Source organism: Dendropsophus ebraccatus, chromosome 1, assembly GCF_027789765.1.
Source record: "Dendropsophus ebraccatus isolate aDenEbr1 chromosome 1, aDenEbr1.pat, whole genome shotgun sequence".
NCBI classification, from domain to species: domain Eukaryota; kingdom Metazoa; phylum Chordata; class Amphibia; order Anura; family Hylidae; genus Dendropsophus; species Dendropsophus ebraccatus.
In genome coordinates this window covers 49,046,615-49,063,032 of record NC_091454.1, presented here as the reverse complement: position 1 = coordinate 49,063,032, position 16,418 = coordinate 49,046,615, and the positions used below count along the sequence as shown (strand labels likewise).

At 39.8% G+C, this 16,418-nt stretch overlaps 1 long non-coding RNA gene across 1 annotated transcript; it reads right to left on the bottom strand.

The window, feature by feature from the left end:
• Positions 1-2,269: 2,269 nt before the first annotated feature.
• Positions 2,270-12,779, bottom strand: LOC138773889 (uncharacterized). Its single transcript, XR_011360231.1, has 3 exons — positions 12,757-12,779; positions 3,659-3,789; positions 2,270-2,326 (listed from the first exon to the last, which is right to left on the bottom strand). It is a non-coding gene; the product is annotated as an uncharacterized lncRNA (long non-coding RNA).
• Between the last annotated feature and the right edge of the window lie 3,639 nt (positions 12,780-16,418).

Here is a 16,418-nt window from a genome sequence, read left to right as displayed (position 1 = left end):
TGTATTCAGAAGAACCTGCGTTACAGATTTTTGGGTACTTTTTTTCTACTGTTCCTTTTGAAATTGAGAAATTTCAAACTAAACTAACATAATATTGGAAAAATTCAGGTTTTTCATTTTAACTGTCTAATTTTGAATACTTCCTCTAATACCTGTGGGGTCAAAATGCTCACCACACCACAAAATGAATTCTTTGAGGCGTTTACTTTCCAAAATGTGGTGACTTATGGCGGTTTTTCTCTCTGCTGGCACTACAGGGGCACTGCAAACGCACCTGGCGCTCAGAAACTTCTTCAGCAAAATCTGCATTAAAAAAGCTAATTGGCTCTCCCTTCCTTCTGAGCCCCGCTGTGTGCCCATACAGTAGTTTACCCCCACATATGGGGTACTGTTGTACTCAGAAGAACCTGCGTTACAAATTTTGGCATGCTTTTTTTCTCATGTTCCTTTTGAAAATGAGAAACTTTAATCTAAACGTATATATTATTGGAAAATTTAAATTTTCCATTTTTTTACGGCCTAATGGTGAACACTTTCCTCCAGCCCCTGTAGGGTTAAAATGCTCATTATACCCCTAGGTTAATTCTTTAAGGTGTCTAGTTTCCAAAATGGGGTCACTTATGGGAATTTCCAGTATACAAGCCTCCTAAATCCATTTAAAAAAAGAACTGGTCCCTAAAAAAAATCCATTTTGGAAATTTCATGAAAATTTGATAATTTGCTGATACATTTCTAAGCCCCGTAACACCCTAAAAAAGTAAAATATGTTTACCAAATTATGCCAGAATAAAGAAGACATATTGATAATGTGATTTAGTAACTAATTTATGTGATATGACTTCCTTTTTTAAGAAGCAGAGAATTTCAAAGTTCATAAAATGCAAATTTTTCTAATTTTTCCTGATATTTTGATGTTTTTCACAAAAAAAAACAAAGTAGTGACCAAATTTTGCCACTAACATAAAGTGCCATATGTGATGAAAAAACAATCTCAGAATCGCTAGCATACGTTAAAGCATCACTGAGCTATAAGCGCATAAAGTGAGACAGGTCAGATTTAAAAAAAATTAGCCTGGTCATTAAGGCCAAAACAGGCTTTAGAGGCAAGGGGTTAACAGCATAAACCACTGTGATAAATTAGGCTCAATCTAGACTTCCCAGATTAAGTTAATGTAAAGTATTCCACAATTTTATTAAATATGCTGCAATCATTTTTGCTTCTTGACATATTTAGTTGCGGCCCTGGAGCTTTGGCAGATAATCTCTGTGCTCTTGTCCAATAGGCAGATTTGACCTTTGACAGAATTGGCTTTTAAAATGAAAACATAGGGGGGAAAAATCAATACTGACATTTACTTTCCTACAAACAAATTCATAGGGCATAATAAAAAATACAGAAAAATAATTTATTTTTTGTGTAGTACATAATTTACAATGTAATATTGCTTTTACATAAAACATTTTTATTTAAAACCTTGTTTTCCCTATCTGGTGCTGTTCAGTGATGAAACACATTTATTCATGAATGGTGAGGTTAATAAACAAAATCATCAATACTGGTCAGACACAAATCCTCATTGGACAGATCCATCTAACATGGTTGCCTCACTTAAAGTCATGATATAGTGTGGTGTAAGGGGTACCTGAAATATGGGATCTTACGTCATTTATGGAACATTAGAAGTAGACTATTATACTGGTCGTTTTTATTTCGCATGATATACAAGGCCTTGACCTGCAGCTCCCAAGTTGAATCCACCAAAAACCATATTGAGGTGGTATTATACATCAGATCGTCTAGCGACTATTTACCCAACTTCTTCGAATAGATGCTGGAGAGGCTGTGGCTGTGTAGGAACTCTCCCACATATCTTGTGGTATTGCCCTATTATTTCGGCATATTGGGAAAATTGTAGACAATTATATTCTACCATTTTATGAACACAAATACAATGGTCTCCCAGCCTGGTCCTTTTGTTCATAGGCTTGAGGGCCTTACACTCTTCTAAGAGGATCCTGTCTTGTAAGTTGTTTATTATTTTTAAAACTGTGTTAGCTAGATATTGGAGGTGGGCAAACTCTCCCCCTGAACAAGAAATAGTTACTGCAATAAATACCACTTATGTCTATGAACGTATAATTGCCTTAGGTAACAACTCCTTCTCAGCTTTCCATAAAGTGTGGGAACCGTGGGAGAAGTCGGGATTGGGAGTGGAGATTGGGTAAGTCAGAGACAAGTAAGATAAATATGACGGAGTTTAAAATAGGGTTTCTACTTCAACTATACCCTTACACTGTTCAGGCCAAACCGCATATATTTAGATTTCTAGTAAATGATATCAAAAGGAAACAGTGGATTACTATTATTTTAAATTAAGTGATAATCTCTTGCACTAGCTCTTACTTATGCATCTGTTTGTTTCATACTTTGTTATGATAACTGTTTAAGAATGAACCTTGTTCATTTATACGGACAATGATCTCTAAACCTTGATTGTTGGATGTTTGATACTCTGTATTTAAATTTTGAAAATACTTTAATAAAAAAACATTGAACCAGATGTAGACTATTATGTAAGATTGTTAGATACAGACATGTTTTACTCATTGTTGGATTGTTTCAATGTTTTCCAAACAGATGGTGCCAAAAGTAGATTGGGCATAGTGTAATCAATAAGCCATTATGTTCTCCTGATTTACCAACTTTGAATTTTTATCTGTGGAGTCATGTCAAGGCACTTGTTTCATCTATGTATATATGAAATGTTGTTCATCATTTTAATTTTTATGGGTGCTTCCTTATTTTTTAGACCCTGTATTTTACAAGTTTAGCTGGGAACTAGGCCAGTGAGGCACCTGCACATCAACTTTGGGTCTGAAATCAATATTAATATTAATACCAATAGTCATAACAGAACCTTTTTCAGAGATGGATGCTAATATTTGTATGAAGTTACACAGGTGTTGAGCCCTTTAATAACTATGATTTTTAGAACAAGTGCAGTTCTGTAAAATAATTTCATATTTTTTATGGTCAGGTTTTATTACTTCTTATATAACCTAACCAATATTTGCTATTCATGTAATTTCCTCCGTCCAGTTATCAGCCATCAAGGGATATTTAATTTAAACACTATGAACATTCTGGCACCTAAGCACTGTTGAATTGTTTTCACATATGAGGCTTGCTCACCAGCAATAGTCCTACAGTGTCATTTATTTCATCCCTGTTCAGCTGCACCAATACATTCCATTAATGCAGCTGGGTCATGTGACCACCACACTAGAAAATGTCAATTTTAGGATTATACATCAAATCCCTCCTGAAAGTTCTTAGATCCCTCCTACCAATCTTTATTGGCATGTAGCTTCTCATATACTGTGCTACTTAAAGGGGTTATTAATCGAGCATGATCTGCAGCTCCATGTATTCTTTATGGAGCCACTAGAAAGAGCCGAGCGCTGTACTAGGCTCTCTAGCAGCTCCTTAGAGAATGAATAGAGCCACATAAAATGTGATGACCCAAGGCATAATTGATAACAAAGGTCGTCAATAGAGAGATCACCGAAGGTGCGGCAGTCAGACCCCCTGCAATCTCATAATTGTACCCTATTCTGTGGATTTTTTAATTGGAAACTCCCTTTAATTAAAGTGTACCTGTCATGATGGGCCACTGCCAGATCAGTGCAGAGTTCCTCCTCTGTTCAGCTCATCCTCTGTACATCTTGAGGCACTGCTGTAGCTCAAAAGAAGGACAGCAGCACCGGCATCCCCGCTCCGGCGCTGGTCTATTCATGTAAAAAACAAAAAAGAGATGTATTAGCAGTACATTTGCTTTAACACCCAGGGTTATGTCTCGTCCCCTTGTAGATTGCAGATTTCTCCTGGTCAAACAGCATCTAGGATAAGCAGCAGAGCAGTATCCACACATTTCTTCCAAGAACACCTTACTAATAGAGATGAACATACCTTGAGCACACTTGGTTAAAAATGGATACAGCTATTTTTCCAGGATTCACTAGGGCTGCATCCAACTTCTTCAGCCACCAGTAATCAAATGCTATACGCTTGGGTTTGGACTAACCCAAGTGTGCTCATATTTTGCTAATCTACTCACCAACAAACTAGGTGGCTCTTTAATCCCTCTGCACCCATGGGGAGATTAGCCTCCAGGTTAGTCTTTCAATGGCCAGTTAGGAACATACCTCTCTTGCCAGATTAACCCCTTCAACCTGCTTGAGAGCTGAACTGCATCAAAAGAGCTGACATGTCTTTCCTTCATAACATAGTTCACCATCTCCCATTGAAGTCAACCACAACCTCATGTGATTTCATCTTAAAGATACTCTGTCAGTATGTTTATGCTGCCCTAACAAAGGGTAGCACAAACCTGCTACAGAAAAGCTTAACAGAATAATGTATCAATTACATTGTTCTGTGCAGCCAATTTGGAGATATTCTCCCGAATAGCAAGGACTCTGAGCACCAAAAAATAGTCCGCTCCATTATGTGTGTGTGCTCAGTAGTCCTGGATATTAATGAGCCCCAGCCTACTTTGCCCAATCACCGCAGATTGACAGTTGTCTATCTATACTGTGTATATATACTGTGTATAGGCAGAAAACTGTTAATCAACAGCCGGAGGGTGGAGGGAGTAGTGCAGCATGAAACCCATTCTTCTGCAAATCAGGAAAATAGCTGGACAGAATGTAAGTAATACAATGTTCTTGTCACGACCAGTCACACCAAACACACAGAGACAGTGAGCCCTGAGCTCAACCCCTCCCACTGTCCCTACCTAATTGCGCAATCTGCCCTAAAATGGCAGCGGACAACTTGGCGGCGATCCCTGGCCTGGATACGTGAAACAATAGACAAGACAAAACGAACAAACACAATAAGAATGGTCAGCAATCCGGGTCACAACAGTCTGGCAGCAAAGGTACAAAATCAGGATCCAAAAGAGTAGTCAAATAACAGGCAATATGGTCAGGGGCAGGCAGCAAGCAAGCGAGGTCAAAAGATACAAGGCAAAAATCAGGAGAAGCAAAGAAACAGAACCACAAGCAGGCAGAGACTAAGTCAATAACCAAAAATAAAGTGCCCTAAAGGTAGGTAATCTGGATGGTTCAAATACCAAAACAATTTTATAAGGGCCAAAAGCCCAGATCACATCCAGTAAACCTACCACTAAGTAAAACGTAACTTTTAATAACTTTCAAATAGAAATAATAAGTATAAAGTTGTGCTCATTAAAATCACAGAGCTTCCATAACCTTCTACAGTGAATCAACCTATATCTGTATAGTCATAGTAGCTGCAGACTACTGACTACCTCGTAGTATATTACTATCTAACTGGGCTATGAAAGCAATGAATTTAAAATCAACCGCACAGCCCCTCAACTAGTTTCACCCACACATGGGCTTCATCAGGAGGAGGGCTTATGGAAGCTCTGTGATTTTAATGAGCACAACTTTATACTTATTATTTCTATTTGAAAGTTATTAAAAGTTACGTTTTACTTAGTGGTAGGTTTACTGGATGTGATCTGGGCTTTTGGCCCTTATAAAATTGTTTTGGTAAGTCAATAACCGGCAAGGCACAGGCAGAAACAGAAATCTTAAATAGGACACCAGGAACATACACTCACCGGCCACTTTATTAGGTACACCATGCTAGTAACGGGTTGGACCCCATTTTGCCTTCAGAACTGCCTCAATTCTTCGTGGCATAGATTCAACAAGGTGCTGGAAGCATTCCTCAGAGATTTTGGTCCATATTGACTTGATGACATGACAGATTTGTTGGCTGCACATCCATGATGCGAATCTCCCGTTCCACCACATCCCAAAGATGCTCTATTGGATTGAGATCTGGTGACTGTGGAGGCCATTTGAGTACAGTGAACTCATTGTCATGTTCAAGAAACCAGTCTGAGATGATTCTAGCTTTATGACATGGCGTATTATCCTGCTGAAAGTAGCCATTAGATGTTGGGTACATTGTGGTCATAAAGGGATGGACTTGGTCAGCAACAATACTCAGGTAGGCTGTGGCATTGCAACGATGCTCAATTGGTACCAAGGGGCCCAAAGAGTGCCAAGAAAATACTCCCCACACCATGACACCACCACCACCAGCCTGAACCGTTGATACAAGGCAGGATGGATCCATGCTTTCATGTTGTTGACGCCAAATTCTGACCCTACCGTCCGAATGTCGCAGCAGAAATCGAGACTCATCAGACCAAGCAACGTTTTTCCAATCTTCTACTGTCCAATTTCGATGAGCTTGTGCAAATTGTAGCCTCAGTTTCCTGTTCTTAGCTGAAAGGAGTGGCACCCGGTGTGGTCTTCTGCTGCTGTAGCCCATCTGCCTCAAAGTTGGAGGTACTGTGCGTTCAGAGATGCTCTTCTGCCTACCTTGGTTGTAACAGTTGGCTATTTGAGTCACTGTTGCCTTTCTATCAGCTTGAACCAGTCTGCCCATTCTCCTCTGACCTCTGGCATCAACAAGGCATTTCCGCCCACAGAACTGCCGCTCACTGGATGTTTTTTCTTTTTCGGACCATTCTCTGTAAACCCTAGAGATGGTTGTGCGTGAAAATCCCAGTAGATCAGCAGTTTCTGAAATACTCAGACCAGCCCTTCTGGCACCAACAACCATGCCACGTTCAAAGACACTCAAATCACCTTTCTTCCCCATACTGATGCTCGGTTTGAACTGCAGGAGATTGTCTTGACCATGTCTACATGCCTAAATGCACTAAGTTGGCGCCATGTGATTGGCTGATTAGAAATTAAGTGGTAACATGCAGTTGGACAGGTGTACCTAATAAAGTGGCCGGTGAGTGTAGTCCAGAAGATGATAGGAGGGACCAGCTGTCAATCACTGAGGCAAAGGCAGGTTAACCGTTACATGACCAGGGAAGCTTAGAAGAACAGACATGGGTGGGGCAGGGAAAACAATTAGCAGACCAGAAGGAATAAAACACAGTTCAGACAGGGCAAAAACAAGGCAAACAAAACACAGAATAAATGGAAGATTATGGCCAAAATCGCAGTCTTTGGCGCAGAGGTCGAATCTTCGCAGCAGAGGGTGGCACTGATGCCTTTTCAGGCGCGATCATGACAGTTCTGTTCAACACTTCAGTCACTAGTTTATGCTGCCTTCATTTAAGGTGACATAAACCTACTGGCAGATCCCATTTGATGATGTTGCAGAGAAGTGTGGGGGCTGACAGTTTGGCCCTAGGAATGACTCCTGTGGTGGGCCCAAGATACTGCAGTCCGACATAAGGTGAGGCAAGTTTGGGTGGGGCAGTCAGGATGTTGTTGGGGAGTTAAGAGGGCTATGGTAGACGTGGGGGCAGGTCTGAAATTTGACCTGGTGCCCATGAGATACTAGTTACCTTGTAAGTTCCCCATGATATCGTCCTTTGGCATAGTTCCATAGTATCACTGTTTTTACAACAAATAATCCCCTATTTAATAAACGTCTATCACAAAAAGATTTTTTTTTAACAAGATCAGTCCATAAGCACCCATTGTACCCATATTTGTTTCAAATGCCTCAGCTTCCTCATGGATGAAGATATACTACTCTTGTGTAACCTTGCTAATGTCATTTCTCTATTCTGACACTCTCTGCTTGCCTGTGCATAGCTAGGCCTGTGGTATACTGTATATAACCTATATTAGAACATCAAGATTGGATGTATTATAGTTTGTAACTGACAGTGACAATGAGCACTTAAATAGCTCAAGGACTAATTCACATGCATCTATTAGCTATTTTTATTACACCAACTATATTGCACATGCCCAGTACACAATAAGACCCCTACTCAGGCATTTGTGTTCCTCACATCTTGAATCCCTACAAATAACGTTTGGGGGATATCACACTCACCCTGGTTAGTCGCCCTGACTACACTCCACACCCCAATGCATTTCGACACTGTAAAAGCGTACAAGCTATTTGTGTATGTGTTTTTATGGGACTAAGGGTTGTTGTGAATAAATAAAAAAATTATTTGGATTAAAAATTTGGTTGATTATTTATGGGTTATTATAGGAAAAACTGTGTTACCCTGTGTTGTGTGATATCTGATGCAAGAGTTATAAGCCATGCAACTCTATGTTCTTACACCCACCCTATAAGTTATTGGAGTAACCGGTCTCTTGCACAACCTGATAAAATGTAACCACACACATTGTCTGACCTGCTACACTCCTATGATTTATAGCAACAATCTAATAGACTGGAAAATACTATGTTAAAATGCCAGAATGGGCATGTTACTATTTCATTGAGTGGCTGGATTGTATGTATATTTTTAGATCACTTTTCAATAAGCGGCCCACTCTGCTGACGTACACAGTAAACATGTAATAAATACAGCATACATTTTGTTTAGATTTGCAACTTGTCTTTTTCATTTTAATTCTGTTTTAAGTTTTATGCTTATAATTATTCTTTTTGTTCTGGCACTCAGGAAATACTTTCTGTGTGTTTTGCGGAAAAGTGTTTTGCGGAAAATTTAAATGAAGCAATTAGCTTATTAATCATACTTGTCCAAACACTTTCTGGATGTAAACTGTATTTGTTTGGTGCGTAAGTGGAAATTATTTTCCAGCATTACCTCATGGTAAATACATACTTCTTTTTTAACCAAAGCCTTCACTTAGCTTATATATAAGGATATTGTACCCCTTTTCTATTTGCAGCTAGGACCAGCTCACACATTAGGGTATGTTCACACATGTTGGAGTTTTATTGCTGTACCACAATGAAATGTTGCAGTAATGCAATGTAATGATGCAGTAACAATGAAATGATGCAGTAACACAATAAAATGCTGCAGTAATGCAATGTTATGATGCAGTGATGTAATAAAATAATGCAGTAACACAGTAAAATGATACAATAATGCAATACAATTATGCAGTAACACAATGAAATGATGCAGTAATGCAATAAAATTATGCAGTAACACAATGAAATGATGCAGTAATGCAATGAAAGTATGCAGTGGTGCATGCTATGATGCAATGAAATTATGCAAAAAATGCAATGGAATGATGCAGCACTGCAATGAAATGATGCAGTGATGCAATGAAATGATGCAGCAATGCAGTGATGCAATGAAATGATGCTGTAACAATTAAATGAATCAGTAATTGAATGAAATGATGCAGTAATGTGATGAAATGATGCAGTAATGCAATGAAATGGCATCGCTATAAAGTGATGCAGTAATGCATTGAAATGATGCAGTGATGCAAAGAAATGATGCATCACTGCAATGAAATGATGCAGAGATGCAATGAAATGATGTAGTGACAATGAAATAATGCAGTAATGGAATAAAATGATGCAGTAATGCAATGGTATTATGCAGTAATGCAATGAAATGATGAAGTAATAAAATGAAATGATGCAGCAATGCAATTAAATGATGCAATAATGCAATGAAATGAGGCAACACCACAATGAAATGATGTAGTAATGCAATGAAATGATGCATTGATGCAAAGAAATGATGCAGTGATGCAATGAAAGGATGCAGTGATGCAAGAAATGATGCAGCACGACAATGAAATGATATAGCACCGCATTGAAAAGATACAGCACTGCAATGAAATGATGCAGTAATGCAATGAAATTATGCAATAACACAATGAAATTATGCAGTGATACTATAAAATGATGCAGTAATGAAATGAAACTAAAATGTGTGAACACAGCCTAAGGCTATGTTCACACTCTGTAAGAGACCGGCCGTTCCGTGACCCCGGCCGGGTCATGGAACAGCCGGTCTCTGCACAGATCATCCCGGCCAGTACAGCAGTACCGTCCAGATGATCTTTATGGCCGTAGTGTTCTAATGTGGGCACATCAGCGCGCGCCCGCATCAGAACACTCCACAGCACACAATGAACCAACCGGCTGGATCCACTCCCTTCATTGTGTGAACTGACAGAGCTTTCTGCAGCCGCAATTCATTAAATTGCGGCCGCAGAAAACTGACATGTCAGTTATTTGCGGTTCCGCATGGGATCCCATAGGAGGGGCAGTGTTCACAGGCACATAAAGTACAGCAGTTGTTGCTGATGGCAACAACGGCCGTACTTTTACGTAGTGTGAACATAGCCTAAAGGATAAATTTTATAAAAAAAATGTCCAAAGGTTCTTTTCATTTAAAAGGTTTTCAAGATTTTAGACTGATGAAGAAATACATTTGTCTAAATTTCTCCAGCTACATGTGTAATGAGTGAAAATTCATTGACTATTGCTTATTATCTCTAGATGAGCTTCTAACATTTATGATGTGTTAGCCCCAGCAAGTCTGCCAACCCCTTCCTAAAACAGATGCTGGATGTAGTAGCTAGGTATATAAATCTAGGTAGAACTCCTATAATATGAATACTATGGGGGAGATTTATCAAACATGGTGTAAAGTGAAAATGTCTCAGTTGCCCCTAGCAACCCATCAGATTCCACCTTTTATTTTCCAAATTGTGTAAGGAATGAAAGGTGGAATCTGATTGGTTGCTAGGGGCAACTGAGACAGATTCACTCTACACCATGTTTGATAAGTCTCCCCCTCACTCTTTAACCCCTTTCCGCATGAGGGAGTAACTGTACGTCCTCATGCAGGTGGCGGCGTTCAGGGAAGGGTCGGACGGCGACCCTGCTCTGAACCGCCGTAATTCTGGGTTCTATCTGTAGCCCGGGACCGTGGCAATTAGCGGGCATAGTCCGCGACGTGGTCATGGAGGAGCGATCCCTGCATCTTCACCTGGCCGGGGTCTGCGCTGTAATGGCGCTGATCCCGACTCGATATTCTATTGCTTTCGGCTGCAGCAGCCAAAAGCAATAGAATGCCGATCTCATTGATCTATGCAGTATATCTATACTGCATAGATCTCAATGAGAGATCAGAGCAGTGATACTAGAAGTCCCCCAGGGGGAATTCTAGTATGTGTGTAAAAAAAATAATAATGTTTTTTTATTAATAAAAATCCCCTCCCCTAATAAAAGTTTGAATCACCCCCCTTTCCCCATTTTATAAATAAATAAATAAGCATGTTTGGTATCACCAGAACTATCAATTTATTTAATTCCTGATCTCTCACAGTAAATGGCGTAAGCGCAAAAAAATTCCAAAGTGCAAAATTGCGCATTTTTGGTCACATGAAATCCAGAATGACACCTCACACAGCCCCATAGACCAAAGGAAAAAAATACACTATAGGGGATATTTACTAACAAATCTAAAAACACAATTTTGTCAAAAATGTTTTGGCATAATTTCCAATCTAATGTGTTTAGTCAAATTTATGCAAATTGTCTAATAGCATAGTAAATGTGTCTTAAAAATAATGGTCTTTTAATTAGTCTAATAAATTCACCTGGTTCGGAGCAGATGTGGCAATGCACTTATATATGCGACTTTTAAAAAAATTGAGCAGTTAATAAATTTAGTTAAAAAAGAATTCTGGCGCACTTTCCATCTAATTAACAACAAAAAATCTAATTCAAAAAGTCGCATCTAATTTGGATGGTCTTGTCTAAAAAAGCTTCATAAATTCATATTAGATTTATTTTCAGCGCAAACTAGATATATTAGACTAAAAACAGGCGCAATTAGTTTGATAAATGTCCCCCTATAAGCATGGTAATAGAGCAATTTTAAGGAACATTTGTTTTTTAAAAAAGGTTTAATTTTTTTTAAAAACCATTAAAAAAAAAATAGTTTCATATCATTGAAATTGTAACAACTTAAGGAACATGCATATCAGTTTTACCCTAGGGCAAACGCTGTAAACACAAAACCTCCCCAAAATAAAAATAAAAAATGTTTAGTTTTTTTTTTTTGTTTTGTTTTTTTAAATTTCACCACACCATTAAATTTTTTTCTGGTTTTGCAGCATACTTAATGCACAAATTAAGCATGCAATTGCAAAGTACAATTAGTGTAGCAAAAAATAATGGCTCATGTGGGTCTGTAGGTAAAAAAAATGCAGCTGCTATGGCCTTTTAAACATGAGGAGGACAAAACGAAAGCGCAAAAATGAAAATTAGTTAATAGCACCAACACACACGACTGACTCACAGCCAATTTCTCGCTGCGAATTCGCAGCGATATTCGCTGCGGATCCCTGCCCTGTAATCTCTATGGGCAGACACACTTGCAGCAGGATTGATATCGGCAGGGGATTAACGAGGCGGTCTCTTGACATACTCGCAGCAGGATGTCAATCCTATGTAGTATGTCTGCCCATAGAGATTACAGGGCAGGGATCCACAGCGGATCATATTCATATTTATTAAAACAAGAGTGGATTAATATTAATTCTAATGAAAACATGTTGATCTTGTGAACCAAATATATAAATAAAGTAAAAAATAGTTTAAAATGAAAGGCGTTGTCCTGCATTAGAAATGTGCCATAGGGTGATAACTAAAGATGAGCGAACCGGGTTCGGTTTGGAGTCCATCTGAACCCGAACGTTCGGCATTAGATTAGCGGTGGCTGCTGAAGTTGGATAAAGCTCTAAGGTTGTCTGGAAAACATGGATACAGCCAATGACTATATCCATGGTTTCTACATAGCCTTAGGGCTTTATCCAAGTTCAGCAGCCCCCGCTAATCAAATGCCGAAAGTTCGGGTTCGGATCGACTCATCTCTAGTGATAATGTAAGCAAAAGTAAAAGAGTGAACAGGTTAGTGTAGAACTGCTCACCTGACGGTGTTGTGCTAAGAACACAACACCTCTTAGCGCTCTCAGTAAAGATAAATGGTAGTTGTAGCAGCCAGGTTCCAGAATCAGACACCACGATCCCAAGCCATGAGCTCTGGGAATGGAGGGATGGAGGTTGAGTGTCAGATATATGGAGCTCACCGGGGACCATATGAACCAGAAGAAAGGCACTTCACGGCTTCAGAGTAGATATGGTATAACAATATAATATATTGCTCTCATAAAACAACGCATCAATATACCCCTCGTTTTCTCGATGTCTTTTTTACTTGACAAAGGGGCATATTGCCCAGAAACGCATTGTTTTATGAGACCAATATATTATATTGTTATAACATATCTACTCTGAAGCCGTGAAGCACCGTTCTTCTGGTACTATAGCTGAATTAAGCAGAAATACCACATGCAAACATAGGACAGGAAAGCAGTTGTGATGACATGTCATCAGGCATCAGTAAACCAGTAAACACCTTCAACAACTGTCAGACAATTGTTCAGTTAACAGTTATCCTTTCCATCCTCCCTATACACATGAATGTTCATGTGTTTTCTATGTGGAGGGGAGGGGTGAGCTGCAGCCAAGCAGCTCTGGTGGTAGCTCATTTCTTCAAGAACAGTGGGGTCGGGCAATGATTTTTCATCAAATCTGACCCATATGTTCACCTGTCAATGGACATTTAGGAGGCTCCTATACAGTTTATACTGATTCTTGCCGAACCCACCAATGGTGGGCCGTCAGAAAATGTGTGGGGAACTTTTTGAAATGGGCCACCCTTAATGGTTGGGCCCCATTGCAATGCCTTCTACCTTTGTATATAGCAATAGTTTTATATATACAGAGTTTTATTGTGTCCAAAATCCAAAAGAACTAACTTCTACATGAGATTAGAGACATATGAAGGTTCAATAGAGGTCTATTGCACATCTATGACAGCCCTATTACATCTTCTTACAAAAGAAGGGGCCATATTACAAACATGTGCATGAGCCTCAAACCTTGAAACAATGGTTTGGACATTTTCCACTGATTCGTTTTTTCCTCTTAATAATTTGATACATATTGTAAAAATTTAAAATATTTTGCAAAGATTCAAAACTGTTCATTTTATTTCATCTACTAACCTAGTCACACTGAACTTTGAGGTTGTTCTATTAATTGTTATGTCTATTTAGTCAGTCTGAATCTGTTTTGTGGATTCCAAGGTCAACATTAAAAGAATCATAGGAAAACTGAGTGGTGGAGTGGTGCCTATATACTAAATAATACTAAATCCACATCCTCCTCATGAAATGACCTTAACATGCACTGCCTGGAATGCTGATAAACAGAGAGGGAGACACAGTATCAGCCATGTCTCCCTGCTCAGTCTCCTGTGACTGCTTTCAATTAAGTGCTACAAGCTCACTTTTAGTAAAGACGATGCAGAGAGTACAAATGTTTAATGGGATTTAGAGGATTTTGCACTTAGATCTTGAGGCTTACCTGTATTCTACACTTTTAACAATATCATGCCTCACTAACCTTCATTTTTAATGAAAAATTAGTAAAACAGGCCTGATACTAAGACAAGCCTTTAAAATATCAACAAATATATCTGTTTACAATACAGGGGAATGTAAAATGACTATGAAGCGCTCTAGAGTTAATGTCTCTTTAATTAAAAACAAAAGTTTATTTATGAAGCTTTGTGTCATTACGAAAATAAATCTTGCAAAATTCCTCTCATATTTTCCTTAATAAATGTCATACTTCTAGAAACTCATTACCATCCAATAATGCGTGCACAAAACAATTCATCTCAGCAAACTTGACTTTGACTCCTTTCTATTTAATAACAAACCCTTATGAATTCCACAGATCCAGACAAACATACATTAAGACCACTAGGGGCAGCATTTTCACAGCAGAAGATCCCTGTGTAGGTCACACTGAAGAACAAAATGATTTATGGGAATATATTAAATGTACTTTTTAGAGACACCCTCATTTTAGCATATAGTGTACTGTGAAAAAAATGCTATGGTGCAAAAAATGTAGGGCAATCTTTTTTTTCCATGCAGTAAAACTGACATGCTAACTTTATTGTATAAGTCAGAAGGGCCGGCCTTAGTGGTGTGCTACCTGTAGGACCGCACAGGGCACATTATTCCACCAATAAAAAGGTGCTGTGTGACCAATAGACCCACTGGTCTACATACTACTACATACTATTTTTATAATAAAATACACATTTTTATCATAACCTGCTACCCTTCCTCCCTGTGACCTGCGACCAGATAACCTGTGTTGTTGTTGGGGTGGAGGCTGCATGCATTGTTAAAGATTCCTTGAAAATCCCTGGGATCACATTGTAGTGAAAGTGTCCTTTCAGTCGGATATATATGTGTTGTGGAGTGTAGTGCCTCTTTATGCTGTACAACCCACCCAGGTAAGAACATCCACCTTTCATTGTCCAACTGATACTTAGTTATATGCACCATGGAGTGCTGTCTGTTTTAGCATTTCTAAAAGTTTCATTCTGGAGAGATGATTTATGGCCAGGAGAAGAGTTCCAAGATGGCCCAGGCTGAATGGAGAGAAGAAAGCAAAGTGAAAGACATTGATCAGAGAGGATGCCCCCTGTGAGCCACTTAACGGACAACTCCGGCGGGACCCCCCCCCCCCCAAAAAAAACACAGACACACACAGACACCATACTCACCATCCCTCCGGTGACGATCGCCACTCCATTCGCCCGCCGTCCGCCTCACCGTCACCGCCATCCGTCGTCCAGCGATGTCTCTGACTTCCGGGTCCTGGGGATGGAAAAGGCTGACAGTGCGCTTGCGCACCGGCAGCCTTTTCATTGGCTGGAGCGCATCACATGGCTTCCAGCAACCTCAGCCAATCAGGGCTGAGCAAGCTGGAAGCCATGTGATGCGCTCCAGCCAATGAAAAGGCTGCTGGTGTGCATGTGCACCAGCAGCCTTTTCCGTCCCATTCACCCTCTATGAAGACGCCGAGGAGGAAAAAGACCCGGACCGCCCCCCCAGCTCTGAAGTTGTCGTCACCAGATGCTGCCCGGGAGAAGAGGACCGTGACGATCGTAATAGGTAATGTATACATTCTTTAACTTCCGGGCGGGGGGGTCGGGGGTCCGAAAGTGGGCGAAGTGGCCCAGACCGGGTATTTAACCACATTACAAAGTTATATAACTTTGTAATGTGTGTTAAATAAGCTAAAAAAAAAATTCGTCGGAGTTGTCCTTTAATGTAACTGCACACTGTCTGTGGTGGTAGTGATAGTGGTTAAGGTGAGGCCATATTGTTTAGGTATTATGTTTCGTATAGTATCATTGGTAATATGAAAACGTAGAAGAAAGAGAAGTGGCTGCACTTCACACCCATGGCTGACACTAATGCCTCTCGGCTACATTTAAAAACCAATGTATTGGAACATGTTATCAGTGGCAGATTATAATGTGGGCGGTTTGGGCGGGGGGGGGGGAGAAGAGAGAAGAGAGAGGGGGCTATCTATAAGGGAGGGGGAGAAGAGAGAGGGGGCCATCTATAAGGGAGGGGGAGAAGAGAGAGGGGCCATCTATAAGGCAGGGGGGAGAAGAGAGAGGGGGCTTTCTATAAGGGAGGGGGAGAAGAGAGAGGGG